Source organism: Copadichromis virginalis, linkage group LG18 (genome assembly GCF_057382275.1).
Source record: "Copadichromis virginalis isolate Kocher_CV1m ecotype Utaka linkage group LG18, C_Virginalis_male_GT1.1, whole genome shotgun sequence".
In the NCBI taxonomy this organism is placed as follows: domain Eukaryota; kingdom Metazoa; phylum Chordata; class Actinopteri; order Cichliformes; family Cichlidae; genus Copadichromis; species Copadichromis virginalis.
In genome coordinates, this window is record NC_140635.1 from 2,953,641 (window position 1) to 2,969,894 (window position 16,254).

Consider the following 16,254-nt stretch of genomic DNA (forward strand, 5'->3'; position numbering starts at 1 on the left):
TGATTTCAATGTATTTTACGTCCACATGTGACTCCGTTTACGCTCAGCCATTGTTGTGAGTGCGCACGCCAGCAGGGGCTGCGACACAATTATACAGCCGTATTTCGCACACGACTATAAATGATGGAAGAGGAAGTAGTTCCTTCCAATTTAGATGATCCGAATGTTATAGTTTCTTTCCACTGCGTTCCTGTAAATGAAAAATTACAAATTTACCCCAAAGTACTAAAATATCGATATTTTAATATGAGAATCGATTCTAGAACATAAATTACTAGTATCGGAAGAATCGATATTTCAATATCGATCCGCACATCACTACTAAAGAGACATGAAAGTAAAAGTGGACAGTCTATCGTTTCTTTCTTAGCATAAAACTTATTGTTTCAGCCAGGAGCAGCATGTAAGTGATCCCCTTAGACTGATTTTTACTTTTAATGTCCTTATTTTCCTCTGAGTTATTGATTCTGTCACTGGCCTTTATATGTGTAGCATTTCATGTCCCCATTAATGTTATTGTTATTGGTGACACTATGATGATGATGATGATTATTATTGATTGTATCATTATTATCAATTAGATCTTTATTTTGATCTGCATATGTATATGTGTGTGCGCGTGTGTGTGTGTGCATGTGTGTGTGTGTGTGTGTGTGTGTGTGTGTGCATGTGTGTGCATGTGTGTGTGTGTGTGTGTGTGTGCGCGTGTGTGTGTGTGTGTGGGTGGCAAAGTGCTTCCACGCAGTGTACCAGGGGTATGGAGAAAAGTTGTCGTACCATAGGCATGAGGAGTGTGTGTGTGTGTGTGTGTGTGTGTATTTATATGTGGAAAGGAAAATATGTAAACATGAATATGCTGCAATAGAACTAAAGTATCCACTTATAACCACGAGTAGGGATGGGTATCGTTTAGGTTTTATCCGATACCGGTGCCAAATCGGTACTTTTGAAACGGTGCCGGTGCTTAAACGGTGCTCAAACTGGTGCTTAAAGAATGGAGAACACAAAATTGGTCCAAAAACTTCTCATGTTCAGCAGTTTTTTTTGTAAAAAGATAACAATGTTAGCCTTTTCTGCAGCTATGGGGCATATATAGTATCACTCTTGGCTGGAAGCTTAAACAATGGAAAAAACACAAACTTTGTCCTAAACCTCTCATGTTTAACTGTTTTCCACTTTTTCTTTGGTCATTTTAGCCTTTTTGTCCAGGGTGAAGGGAGTATCTGCCATCAAACAAGAGGACAGCCGCATGTAGCTATGATGATGTTTGCTAGTTCACCTTACCTGCATTAATGTAATAACGTGGTTAGCCTACTCAACGTAAATTACACACGAACAACATTGAGCTACTCACGCAGAGAAGAACGGCTGCTGCTGCATCCTCATCCTCATCATTTCTGCTACACTGGCAGGGCTAGGGGCCAGGACTCTCCTCTTCAGGTTTTTGGGGATGTTGCATAACAGGCACCACACCCGCAGTAGATGCGCTCGGTGTGAGGTCTCGCAGCAAGCTATCAAATACGGCGCATTTCTGGGCTTTTAAAAAAAACGCTATGCGTCGCCAGGTGTTTCATCGGATTTGATGTGTTACCTCCTTTGACAGTATCACAGTATCAGCTTAAAGCACTTGTTGCTGCTGAGTTTGCATCTTTTGCTGTGAAGTACAGCCAGACTTTTGACCGCTTCGCCTTGGGCATTTTTAATCTGTAGCTCTGCTCTAAAAGAACGTACGTACCTGGCCCCGCTAACTATTCTCGGAAACTAAAATGATTGGCTAGAAGTGTATCACAGCTCAGGAAAAAAAAGCACCGAAATAAAGCACCGAAACGTGCGCTGCTTTTCGGTCTGGTTACTACCGTTTATGTCAGAACCGGTGCCATCATGGCACCGGACACCGGTACCCATCCCTAACCACGAGTGTCTTGTAATGTCTGTTTAAAACGTGCCTGGCAGCACATGGTACATAGTCATTTGTATTGTAATTTAACCTGAAACCTCTGAATGTAATAATTTTATAAGCAGATTTTCCACATGCAGATCAGTGAAGTTCCTGCCTCTGTAAGATTAAAAGTGTACAGAAACAAGCAGCACTGGCATTGTTTTCATTTTGAATATTTAATGTTTAAACTTTTACGTGGGTAGTACATTTCTAACCAAACTTAACTTCATGCTAGTGCATTATGTCATAAGCTAACATCATCAGTTGTCACCTTTCAGTCTAACTCTGTCCTGTCTGAAAAACCCATCAGATTCATTTATCATTAGGATTCCTTTTAGTTTTGATTATCACAAGATTACAGAACACAAAATGGAGTGAAAATAAAATATTTATTACATTAAATTGTAACAAAAATCTTATAAGTTATAAAGCTTGTAATTACTGTAGCATGCAATGTTAAAAGAAAACCTATCCAAACAATACAAACTTTACATAAACCTTGTGTTGATCTTAACCTCCACTGGCACGTGGTGCTCAGGCACCCCTTACTATATAAATAGCCCCTTTTTCAGTTTATACAACTCAATAACAGATAAACAGTAAAATAACCCCTCAGTTTATTTGTCAACTTACCACTTAGTATGCCTCTGACCAGTAAGGGAGAGCAAGTCTGCTTTACTCTGTGGCTCCTTTTGGGCTTTTATGCAGTGTGCACACAGTGTGTAGTGTGCACATTTCATGCAGCGTGAAAAACGTGTTGTTTGGGTACACTTCAGCAGCACTACATCGAAACCTGAAAGAGGTTCACTGTCACATGTTTAACTATTGCCAAACCAAGTTATCAGTTATTGGCAAGCTAGTGATAACAGTAGCTATAGAGAGTGCAGAGTAGACAATTGTTGGAGGAGAACTTTGGAACTTTTTTCAAGTTGTCATGATTGACAAAATGTGTAATTTGACACATTTTGTCAAATCACAAAATGTTACAGGTCATATTTAAAAGCAGCTGTCGAGAGAACCTGAAGTTTTCAGGGAAGTTTTCAGAACACATTTCTATCTTTGTTTGTGCTGGGGAAGAAAAGGGAAAAAAAAGAAAAAGTGAAACATATGAGTTAAAAGACTCACTTTGTGCAGACTCTTCAGCGATGACTGAATTGCAACTGATTTTTATACTTGGAGAAAAAAGAAAGACAAAGAAAAAAGTAATCACATTTAGAGGTACATAGAGTTTAGAGTTCCTTTTTTTACTTATTAATTTAAAATAATAATTTTGTCAATAAGATAATTTTTAAAATGTATATTTAACATTTGTACATTTACAATTCAAAATCTTCAAATTTGAAACACACTAGATTGGCAGGAACTTCTGTGACACGCGTCAAGTCAGCGTTCAAGCTCGTCATGCCCAAATCGGTACAGAGAATCACGAAATTCTCTAATTCATTCAAATTAGTCTGGAAGGACAGATGTCGTGATCCTGGCTGAATCGACAGCCAGTCTGTGGTTACTTTGTGCCATAATGTCTCTGGAGACTTCGTATTTTCTCCAGAGTAATCGATTTGATAATTGAGAGACAAGCTCGCATCTATTAAATACTTTCTTTTCTAAATCAGTGTTACAAAAATATTGTCACGTGTCGACCAGATTCAGACGTAGAAACTCAGTTGTGCAAGTAAAGTGATTTTATTTACAGTGAAGGTGAGTTGTGCTATTTATAAAATCTTCTAGTTATTCACAGTTCAAGAGTCTCTTATGTACAAGGTCCAACAAGGGAGGTGATTTCATGCTTCCAGGTTTTCTAGAGATTCAACGTTTCCAGAAAAGGAATTCTTTGTGGTCAGTGTGTTGTACGTTTGTGTACTTGGGGGGGTTGACAGCAATATTAGTGTTTATGAGGGTTTCTTTTCTTTGCCCCTTTTGTTTGATACAATCATTTGTCTGCTAAACAACAACAAGAACACCAACACCCCAATATTATCAGTATGTGCAACTCACTTTGTATAATTATTAATACTACTACTATTACTATTTAAATTTTTTTGCTCTGTTCTCATTCTTCCCAATTAGGACAGTAGTTATTACATGGAAGACAAACCAAAAGATTTAAAAAAGGAAACAACACCATCCCACTGCCACATCCCCTCATGCACACTTATGTGATACAGATCTGATGCACACATATGATACAGGGAGAGCAAACTGAGAAGTATGAACAGACCAGGTTTTACAATTTAGTGATTTATTTATTTTTTTGTAACAACAAGAAAGTAAGAAAAGAGAAATAGGAAAAAAAACCATGAATGAAAATATAAAACAAGGTAAGTTCATCCAAAAGTTTCTGGACCAGCTCTTTTCTAATAAGTTGTCTGAATCAGGACTGAACTCCTCCCAAGGATAAGAAAGACGAAGACAATGAGAGATCCAGCATTCGAAGAAGCATTTGTCCTCCTGGCTGTGGGTGGTGCGCTCACTTGATGGTGGCTCTCTCTGTGGCAGAGTATCACTTCCTGTTCCTGTTAAAATACAGTGGGGGTTTTTTGTGGCACTTATCTGAGTAGCCAATCTAATTAAGAACTTTATATATAATGTCTTATTTCAGAGTGTAATGTTCACTTGCTTTATGCAAAGCACACTCTCTGTTAAATATAGTCACTGTATTCACTCACTGTGTCTTTAGGGATTCACCAGCTTAGCTCCCCAGCAGTGGAGAGTAGACGTTTATCACAGTAGATGTCTTTCTGAAAGCGCTGTAACTAAGTTTAAGAATATAATCCACCCACTGTTATCATCTTCAATGCCCTGTACCAACATAGAGCAGAGCAGCTATCTGAAAGCTGCGCCAACAGAGGTCGATTATCTTGTTAATAATTTTACCTCCTCACTACGTACGACTCTGGATACTGTAGCTCCGGTGAAAACTAAGGTCTCAAATCAGAAGTACCTGACTCCGTGATATAATTCTCAAACACGTACCCTAAAGCAGATGACTCGTAATCTGGAGAGGAAATGGCGTGTCACAAATTTAGAGGATCATCATTTAGCAATATTATTAAAAGGCATGGCATACAATAACTTACAAAAGGTCATTTACAAGTAATTTAGCACCAGATTCTCCACAAACATCAGTGTGCGATTGGACAGGGGCAACCATCATTTGGCCATCCCCCAGCCCAGTCACAAATGGTTCTCCTTTACCAGCCGGCCGACGATCCAAGACCAACCGAAGATCCACAGCACTACGGTATCACTGCGTCTACCCAGGATTCTGACTTAGAAGCATTCAGTCATAATCCTGCAGATTGTAGCTTCACACCATTGACTCCCAAAGCCAAGCACATACACCAGCAGCATTACAAGTGCAACAACACATCATCAGTGGGGGAAGGTAAAGCTAAAGCATCCAGTTCATCCCACAAACAATTTTTTAAAAGATTTTTTTTAGATTTACACAAATTTAGAAACACATTAAATGAACAAAAGTTCATGAAAATGATTTATACACATTTTTAATAATATTTCAAATCGAGTAAGTCTCTTTACCGATATACAACAAGTAAGAGTAGAGCTCAATTTTTAAATGTATTTCATTGTTATTAGAGATTATTGACAAAAACACTAGTAGGGTAACAGTTAAAGAACATATTTCCATGGCAACAAATTCTTGTCTCTGAAACACAACATTTTAAGAATCTGGGCATTTTTATTTATAACAGTGATGAAAACAATTCAGTTTAACCAACTGACTGACAAAAAAATCTAAGCAAAAAAAGAATTACATTAGTTATACTATTATCACTGTTAAAATTTATTATTCAGGGTTTTTTTTGCCCAAATTCCAGGCAAGACGCAGAAATTAGGCCAGAAGACGTTGCAGACTCTAGGATGACTTGCTTAATGTCTTAATGAAGTACCAGGCCTGGGGCCTGTTCTTCGTACGTCGCTTACTACATCCAAGATCAAATGACACATCCAAGATCAAACCATCGCGCTAACCGTGAGCTCGCTAATCCGGTTCCCCGAACACACCTGCTGTTGACGATTACTACAGCTGGACGCAGTAATGTGGCATCACTGGGTGTCGTAAAAGGGGCTACGCATCGATAGTAGAAACATTGATCGGCAACCCGCTGATTGGTCGGCGAAAATGTCGAAGGGGCGCACTCGGTATTTTCCGGCAGCAGAGCAAGAACTCATGAGTGAGGGATTTCAGGAGTTTCAGAGTTTAATTAAAACGCAAGAGAACACTGCAAAGGCTGCAAAAGCAAGGAGAGAGGGCTGGCAGAAAGTTGCTGACAAATCAAACTCGTAGGTAATTTAATAATAATACTAATAATAATGGATTGGGTTCATATAGCGCTTTCCAAGGCACCCAAAGCGCTGTACGATACCACTATTCATTCACTCCCACATTCACACACTGGTGGAGGCAGCTACGGTTGTAGCCAGACTGCCATATCGCGCCATCGGCCCCTCTGGCCAACACCAGTAGGCGGTAGGGTAGATCTATCATATGACACTATATTGTCCAATATCATATGGCATTATATTATATTATAATATGTTATATTATATCCCCTTTCACATTAGAGCCACAACAGGACCCACAAGAACATGGGAACAAGTAAAAGTGGAATACAGGAGTATTCTACAGAATGGTAATATTTATCTCTTAGATTGCTTTTCGTCTCTTGGCAAGGTAATACTGGCCTGTAATACTCTGTTAGTTTGTTCATAACAGCAACCAAGAAAAGGGCAGAGCAAAAAAAGACAGGTGGTGGTCCTGCACCCCCTCGTCAACAAGTTGGTTATGTAAATAATACCCTCACGGGAAAATCGATATCTCTCAATGAGCACACTGTCGCGCTGAGCTAAAGGATCCTGTCTATCCCGCAATATACGCTGAATTCTGAGGACTCTCCTTATCAATCTTGCACCTTCCGCAATGGGTGGCTCGCGTATACGGACAGGACATGGCTGCGACAGGCTTCCCAAATCCACCTTCGCTTTTATAGCCGTGGTCTCTCATCTTGATTACACGAAGTAATTTACAATTACTACTCTGAAATATGAATTACATCTGTAATAATCACATACATGTAATAGAATGTTAATAGTACATTTCCCTTTTTTAGGAAATGACCTGTATGTATCTGTGTGACATCAATAAAAGGATCAAGTGCTGCATTATCTTTAGTTACATTGATGTTATTTATTTATGGTGAAACAGTGGTAAAATATCGCTGTTGCTTTCGTATAAATGAAGCGGACATACCTGCGTGGCCGCAATCTAATCCTGTTTACATAAAGTAAACCTGCTCCCGAGCAGGTTTACGCTTACGGCTCTGTTGCTATGACAGCAAGTCCCGGATGAGCTTCGGGGAACCGAACGATCCAGGATCACGCGAAATCGTCAACAATCTAATCCAGCTAACTTACTTAGCGCGGTACGAAGAACGGACCCCTGGTCACCAGGAATTAACTCAGCTGTTTGTCTTCAAACATTCACCATTATCATTAGTTACAAGGTTTTTTCTCATGACCTTCATCAAAAACAATTCCTTGTCATAGTTAACTAGCTACCTCTTAACATTGTAAAATACTCTGTACACTAAAATACACTAAAGATACACTGAAACACTCTTGGAATCACCTCCAACGGATGCAGGTTTCCAGCATTTCCAGAAACTAATTCCTCCTTTTTAGCCACACAAAAACTCTCTCCCATAACCTCCACTGGGACATCGTTAACAAAGGGGAAGATGAGTGAAGAAAAACAGAGTACCTTACATGCTGACAAGGTGATTGCTATCATGGTTAGACAACACTCAGACTGAAGGTGGTGGGATTAAATAAGTGTATACTTCTTCCCACTCCCTTTCAACATGTAAATTAATCAGAATGTTTTTTTGTATGTAATTTGTATAGTATATTTTTTTTCTCTCATTTCTTTTCTAAATGTACTTGTATATTGTTCACATGTTGAAATAAATTACCAATCAATCAATCAATCAAAGGTTAGGGCAGACCAACAAGCATACAGAGCAAGAAGGAGACAGAGGAATGGGTTGTTTTATGGAAAACACGTCATATATCCTCAATTAATCATGATCAGTGAGAAGTACATAACACCACTGCACTAAATATTGATTGAAACAGTTAGTAATTGAGTTAATAATGAAATATAAATAATGTTTATTTAAATTTTTGGGGGGGTAAATTACTGCTGTCCCTGAGAAATCAACATAACGGTATGGTTAAATGTCAAAGCATAGATAAGGCTGTGACACTCTACACTGACTATTGAATTTCAACTCGATTACCTCACTTGGAGAGTCATTAGTCATTTGTTATTGGCAAGTTGATAATCAGAGTAGACATTGGACCTGCTGTTGGAGGAGCACTTTGGTCTTTTTTTGTTTGTTTTCATTTGTTTTGAAATGTGACAAAAATTTTCAATTGAAACATATAAATAAGACAAAAAGTCATAAATGACAGTTGGTTTTTCAGTCAGAATCCCTTTGTCTGTTTCTCCTCTAAATTCTCTAATTCTCTATTTCACTGGGTAAACAGTTTCCACAGCTGGTTATACACTAGTTCTTTTTTTCTACGTATGGTAAGTGGGGGTAGTTTGACTCTGATCCACAGTCAGTGGGTAATTTGCAGCAGGTTGCTGTAGCGTCTGCCAGCAGGTGGGCAGCAGCATCAGTTAAAACCAACTAAAACCACATATGCACTGCTGTAGATGCAGCAGCTGCAAGATTTTAAGCACATATAAGAATGAATGCAAGTTTAAATGTGTGCTCAAGGATGTTATTACTCAATCAAACTCCAGTGACATAATGAAATAATTGTATTTCACAAAACAGTTTACTGCTGCTTTGAGGGGGGTTGTGCTGTTCTCCTGTCTTTATGACTTATGTTGGGTCTAAACACACAAACCAGAGGCCAGAAACCGACTACTAACTTTAATAAAATAATCATAATAATAATAAAATCACTGTTTTTGTTGATGCACTTTGGTGCCTTGAAAAGACCAAATTGTTCTCAGCATACAAAGTTTTTGTAAAAGCCATCAAACTTTGTTATCTGTTGACAAATAAAATTGTAATATTAAGTTAATGTATACCTACAAACAGTGAGTTGTTATTATTCCTTATTAGATTATGTGTCTCACTCTCAGGAAAAAAGCTTTACATGCAGTGAGAGTTACACGAGTAAAAGCTCGTGAAAACATATAAAGGACTTACTTACACTGTCCATAGACTATGTGTAAAACCATGGATATGCTGACTTTTGTTAATCATAATTAAATTTACTATGTAAATGATTAAAATATTGTAAAAAGATGCTGAAAGGTAATGTTAATGTTGCTCATGCACAGGTTTTGTGTTACATGTTTAAGAACCAGGGTTCACTGACAAGCTGTGGCTTTCTAAGCCTATTTAAACAAATCACAGGGAGAAGTTTACATACGAGGTATAATAGACTGCACAAATAATGACTAAATGTTAGACTGACTTTACCACTGTTTCAGGTACACTCCACCAGTATTGCACTTAAACCTGAAAGTGTCATAAATGGCTGTTTTGCAGGCCAAATGAACTCAAAACAACTTTAAAAATATAAAAATAATCGTAAAATATTTTAAATTAAAAATAAAGACAGTGTTGAAAGCAGGAATTGAAATACTAGAAGTAGTTTTGAATTTCAAATTCAGTTTTATTTTTACAGCACCAAATCACTACAACAGTTTTCTCAGGGTACTTTATATTAAGGTAAAGATCGTACAACAAAGCAACAAAAAGAGAAAAAAAACAATCATATGACCCCTTTGAGCAAGCGCTTTGGTGACAGTGGGAAGGAAAAATTCCCTTTTAACAGGAAGAAACCTCCAGCAGAACCAGGCTCAGGCAACTGGTTGGGGTTAGGGGAGGAAGACTGGACGACCTTTTTGTGTTTTTCTAGGAGAAAACACAACAAGGGAGCACAAAACTGTGAGCGAAGAAAAAACTGGAGAGGAAGCATCCGGGAGGGCAGCTGAGCCTAACTGAGAAGTAAGGCAAGGGATGTCAGTCTGAATAGAAAGCACAAGAGACAAAATACTAATAAGATGAAGCAGGAAGTCACAAAATACAGGAACAGAAAAGTGGACTCGACACAGAGAACAAGAGGACAGGAAAACAAACTCAGGAAACGAACTGTAATTACAAAAAGTTTACATTTTCAAGAACAAACGAAGCAGAAAGATGGAAAAGTGAAAAAAATAAACCACAAGCAAACTAAGAAACAAAATGAAGATATTTACCAACAACAGAACTTAAGAGTAAAAACCACAAAACCCTCGTTAGAAGACCGTCGGCTTTGACAGAAAATGAAAGAAACTGCTTCATTTTCCTCCGTCATGTTTATAACAATCGTAGAAATAAATCTTGTTTTCGCAGTTGTCATATGGCACATTGAACCTGTGGAGAAATAACTGATTAGCATGAATGTTCAATAATGTAAACCTTTGTTTCTTAGTTAGAGAATCCACTCCCCAAACCATGTTGTTTTCCAGAAAGTTCACATTTTAGTTTTGTCTGAGCATCTTCAGTTTGCAGATAATGCTCATAAAGTTTAAATATATTATTGCTTTTCTCTTTGTACAGTCAGCATGTCATGTGATTTTTCTGTCCCGCCACCTGATTAAAGATCTGGGGGCGGTCCCTATGAAAGAGGATATAGTGTGTGAAACTGCAGCCTTCCCTAGGACACTCAAACATTCCTGCTGTAAGTACGCTGATGCTCTCTCCGTCTTTTTAATGTTCTCCTGTACACACTGCTGTGGATCTTTGCTAGATTCTGTCATCATTTAAGTCATTTCACAAAGGTCACAGGGCAAAGGTGAATGCTCTGTGTAACCTGGTGTTTTGGTTCTTACTTAAATATGCATCGTTTTAGTGTTTGCTGAACGTTTCCATTGGTTTTGATGAAGGTAAGGACTAAATCTAAAACAGAAATGTGCACGAGAGCTTTATATCAAAATAATTTTTTAAAGCTAAAGTGTATCTTAAGTTATTCATTTATTTTACATTTTACATTTTAAAGCACAACTTGCTTTTAAATCTGTTTTTGTTTGTTATACAGACGTTATGTATGGTGCAGTATTTAAAAGATTCTCCATCTTCTTTATGCCAAGCTAATTATTTATTCATTAGACTTAGACTGAACCACATCATGACTGTAGTGTGTTCATCACGTACACTAGCTGTGCTGTCAGTTCTGCCACTTTTACTCTGTCACAAATAATTATACGTAGAATGAACTGAGCACAGTTGGAACAGAGGGACATCTAACTCACATGTGCAACAAACCTGAACTCTCATTTTGGTCCTGCACATGCACATTAGCATCATCTCTGATCATTGGAACTTTGAAGTAGGTGAGCATTTCAAATCTTAAGATATTGGTTTATTTTTGTGTTCACCACTAATAGCTCCTTGTGCTTGGATCAGCGTGAGTCATTGTGATCTTCACTCTAAAGACTAAAGACTGACGTATGTCATGAAATGGTGTCGTTTAAAGAAATCAGCCAGTCAAGAGAAATGTGCAGGAGGATCAGCGGGGAACAGTCTGACATTCAGACAAATGGTTGAACATTTCTGGTTAAGAGTAATGCTTATAAAAATGTACAAATCTAACTAAAACGCAAATTACTGTTTATTATATTTGATGACTGATATTCTGGTGTCAGCTGTAGAAAAAATAAACTACTTTTGGATATTATGGATGTTTTTGTAGTTTAGGCTTAAGGAAGCATAAAATATGTCGTATTTTCACTCACTAGCTTTTTCTGGGACAATGGAAAAAGTAAAAAGTTTACCCTACATTAGTAATTATGAAAATGATTTTTAATATTTCTGACCTGACTGACAAGAACTGCAATTCCTATGCAAATTGCTTCTCTTTGATCTCTTTGCTTCTCTTCTTTGATCAAATATGTCAGAAAATACATGAACATAACTAAGAGTTACCGATGTTTAATGTAACCTTTACAATATGATGTGTTTGAGTTTTGACTGAGGTTTATCAGAAAATAAACCTTATATAAGTTATATAAATAACTAGCCCAGCACTGGGTCTCTTTTATTTACAGTAACCAAATCAATCAGAATCACAATACTTACCAATATCAAATGATGAGAATAGGAAGTCGAACACAGCGTAGAGAATCTGGTCATTTTTAAAACAATAAAATCCCTAAAAGACCACATGCAGACTCAATGCTTCACCTCTGAAACGCTCAAACGTTTCATTTGGATGGCCCTGGTATTTTGCATACCGTCTCAAAAATAGCATATATTTACCTTTTTTTTGTTACTTTGTTACTATACTTAAGTAGAATTTTTGTTATTTTTACTTTTACTCCCTATTTACTCCTAACTTTTTCAAAACAGGCCCATTAATTTTGGTTTGACAGATTTACTCCAAGCCTTCAAAGATCAGATGATTTAAGCCTAAACATTAACACATGAATGTGTTCCTGTGAATGTGTATTAATCACCAGGAGATGTTGCATGAAAAGAAATGAAAGACCCCAAATTGTGTGCCATATTGGGTTGTTAGTGGGGGGTGTTAAAGTGGGCTGGTGTTTTTGTTTAATTTATCTTTTTGGCACAACACAAGAACAACTGCAAGCTTAAGTTACTTCTGCATAGCTACCCCTACTGAAGACGAAAGGCAGTGACGTCTTGTCGCTGTGGCAGGTAACTTGAAGTGCAGCGTTTCTATCAGATCAACAAACATCAGCAAACACACAAACTGTTTGTGTGCCGTTTGTGTCACAGTGTGTTGCCAGCTCAAGGTCAAGCTCCTGTATTTCACAGGGAGAGAAAAAGAGCTCACTTCAGTCAGAGATGGAGAAAAATAAGAAAGACATGACAGGCGAGGAAGAAGAGAGCTTAGATTTAAAGACAAAGACTGCTCAGTGGTGTTTGATAAACTGGACATGTAAAGCTTACAAGTCCTTATGTGTTTAAATCAGATGTTGGGTCTGTACAAGTTACATTATGTTTTTTCATATTACATATATATATTTCATATAACAAACTGGGGCAGACTAACTGTGTTATTTAAAGGTTACATGAAAATCCTCTGCAGGTTAGTGCAGGATAAACAGGTTAGGTTGCTACAATGTGTGACTGGTGCACAGTGGCTGTGGTTTCATGGTCAGAGTTCGGTTACATCAACTGTAGCAGAGATTCATATGATTTTAAGCTGATGATGCTGAGATCCATTGGCTGAATTCCACCTTCAACTTTAGAGTGTTTAATATAAACAGCATAAACAGCGTACTGTCAGTGTAAAGGATGGAAATCAGGCAAAAGAACTCATGAAACATCTGCTGACATCTGGTTGAATTCAGCTGTGTACATCCACAAACAGCAGCAGGTCAGCTGATCACAGCCTGCACACTAAGGAAATCTACTGGAGCTCTCAATAGAAATTATTGTGAGTTATGATTCTTTTCCCCACGCTGAGCCACTACTGCTGATTTTAGGCTACTCAAATTCCTGTTTAGAGGCAAAGTAACCCTCTACAATGGAGGCAACAGAAAATAGAGATGTGTTTTATTTTCCTTCTTTTTCTCTGCTCATGTTCTACTTAACCGATTCAAGCTGAGTGCATTTTTTAGAAATAAAATGTAGACTGAAATAAAGTTTGTATTGCTATCTACTAATATTATTTTTTTATGAAAATAATATAGCACATGGTTCAGTTGGCTTTGTATAAAAATAGTAGGGGTGCAACGATATTCGTATCGATATTGAACCGTTCGATACAGTGCTTTCGGTTCGGTACGCATATGTATCGAACAATACAACATTTGTAATTTATTTTATCAACTTTCCTTCTGACGATGCTGTCTGTGTTGAGCGCTCAGTGAATCTGTGTTCGACTACTCCGCCTAGGCTGCACTGTCGAGCGCAGATCCACTGAGCGCTCAACACAGACAGCATAGTCAGGAGGAAGAGCGCAGGGCAAGCTAGCGAGACAGAAGTTAAGCTCTCCTTGCAACATGGCAAATTGAACCTCCCCCACCCTCATTCACATCTGGCGTTTGGAATTATTTTGGTTTTCATGTGACGTATGACCCTGAAGGTAAGCGTGTCATGGACTAAAGTAAAACAGTATGTTGGATGTGCCATGCAATGCTCAATTACATGGGTGGGAGCTAGTGTGTTAGCGCAGTTAGCTCGTTAACGTGTTGGCCGTCTAGCCCCATGCACGGGGCGATCAGGGGTAGCTCGTTAACGGAGATTTGCCGTGTTGTGGCGTTAAGGTCATTTCAACGAGATTAACCTGAAAGCACTAGTGGGAACACAACGAATATGACTGCACATTTACGCCGACATCATCCTAGTGCAAAGACAAAAACAACAAGCATGCTACTAACTTTAGCCGAGTCATTTAGACAGCCGTTAGCACATGATTCTCCTTATGGGGACCTGATATGTTTAATATGCTGCTGAGAATATAGCCCAGAAGAAGCGGATAGTATAGCTTTTATTTTGAAAAGAGCCATTTCTCTGTAATAAACTCTCTTTTCCAAAGATGAGTGATTCCTAAATCAGATACAGGGCTGGCAAAATCGCTAGCCCGACGTCCTGGGGCTAGAGATTTTTCCAGTCGGGCTACCAAAATCTATCTCTTCCCTGCCCGTCGGGCTATTGTAGGAAGGAAAAATATATGTCAATGCTTTTGCATTCTTTCGGAAATGTAGCTGGGTAATTATGTCATTGGCATCGGTGAGCCACTGTCAATATGTGACATATTGAAATCGCGTTTGAATTTGCGCTTGTTTTTTGCTTTCACTTTGCAATCGTGTGAACTGTGTATAGAGAGCGACAGCACTGATCTGTGAGTGATGATAATTTGTGCACCAATTCCTCTGACATCGTCTTATCAATCGTTAGCTTACTACGCAAACATGACAAGTGAAATCTCCCGCAGCTTAAACATGTGAGAGGTTGATCGCGCAGAGAATCGCTGAGCTTATGTGAGTGCGTGTGTAAAAGCATTTCAGTTCTGCTGAGCCAAATAAGACAGGTCAGGGTGAAGAAGTGACAGCCAAAGAAAAGCTTACCGCAAAACGGAAAAGTTATGACAAATCAGACTATAAGGCAAAAAGAAAGTGCAGCTTTATGGTTTCATGGACAAAAGAATTTCTGTGGCTGCAATATGATGAGCTATATAACCAGGGCTGCACATAAGTGGTCCGCAGGTGCGCATTCGCTGTCAAAATAAAAAACACGCACAAGGGTTAGGGTTAAATTTAAAAACTGTACTTTTGAGTTAAAATATATATTTATAATTTTAATAAATGACAAATTAAAAAGGCATGAACATTTTTTTTGTATCGAAAAAATATCGAACCGTGACACCAAAGTATCGAACCGAACCGATCCGTGAATTTTGTGTATCGTTGCACCCCTAAAAAATAGGTGGTAGAAATGTTCTTTAAGGAGCTACTTTTACTTTCTTACTTTGAGTACATTTCAGAGCCTGTACTTGAGTAAAGAAGTTGAAGCAGTACTTTGTATTATCTGCTCAGATACAGAGATGGATGCTGAAGCTAGCAGAACGATGGAGGTCGCGACGCTCGGCCGGCCCTTCAGCCTTGGGATGCTGTATGACTGCCGCCAGGATTTAGTCATACCTGGTAAGGATTCATGCGTAGTAACTCAATATACAGTGGTATGCAAAAGCTAATTAATTAACTTTTAATTAATTAATTTTCATGATTTTTCTTCATAAAGCATTGGTTGTTTGGATCAGCAATTCCATGTAAATATATCATATAGCAGATGAACACAATGATATTTGAGAAATGAAATGAAGTTTATTGGATTTACAGAAAGTGTGCAATAATTGTTTAAACAAAATCAGGCAGGTGCATAAATTTGGTCACCCCAACAGAAAAATTACATCAATATTTAGTAGATCCTCCTTTTGCAGAAATAACAGCCTCTAAACGCTTCCTATAGCTTCCAGTGAGAGTCTGGATTGTGGTTGAAGGTATTTTGGACCTTTCGTCTTTACAAAACATCTCCAGTTCAGTCAGGTTCGATATATTTTCAATAATATTCAGGTCTGGACTGAGATGGCCATTCCAGAACATTGTACTTGTTCCTCTGCATGAAAGCCTTAGTGGATTTTGAGCAGTGTTTCGGGTCGTTGTCTTGTTGAAATATCCAGCCTCAGTGCAAAATCAACTATGTCACTGATTCTTGAACATTGTTGTCAAGAATCTGCTGATACTGACTGGAATCCAT

At 38.2% G+C, this 16,254-nt stretch overlaps 1 protein-coding gene across 1 annotated transcript in view; it reads left to right on the top strand.

The window, feature by feature from the left end:
• Nucleotides 1-16,254, top strand: part of LOC146686914 (uncharacterized) — a 280,227-nt gene that overhangs the window by 203,562 nt on the left and 60,411 nt on the right. The window lies entirely within an intron of this gene.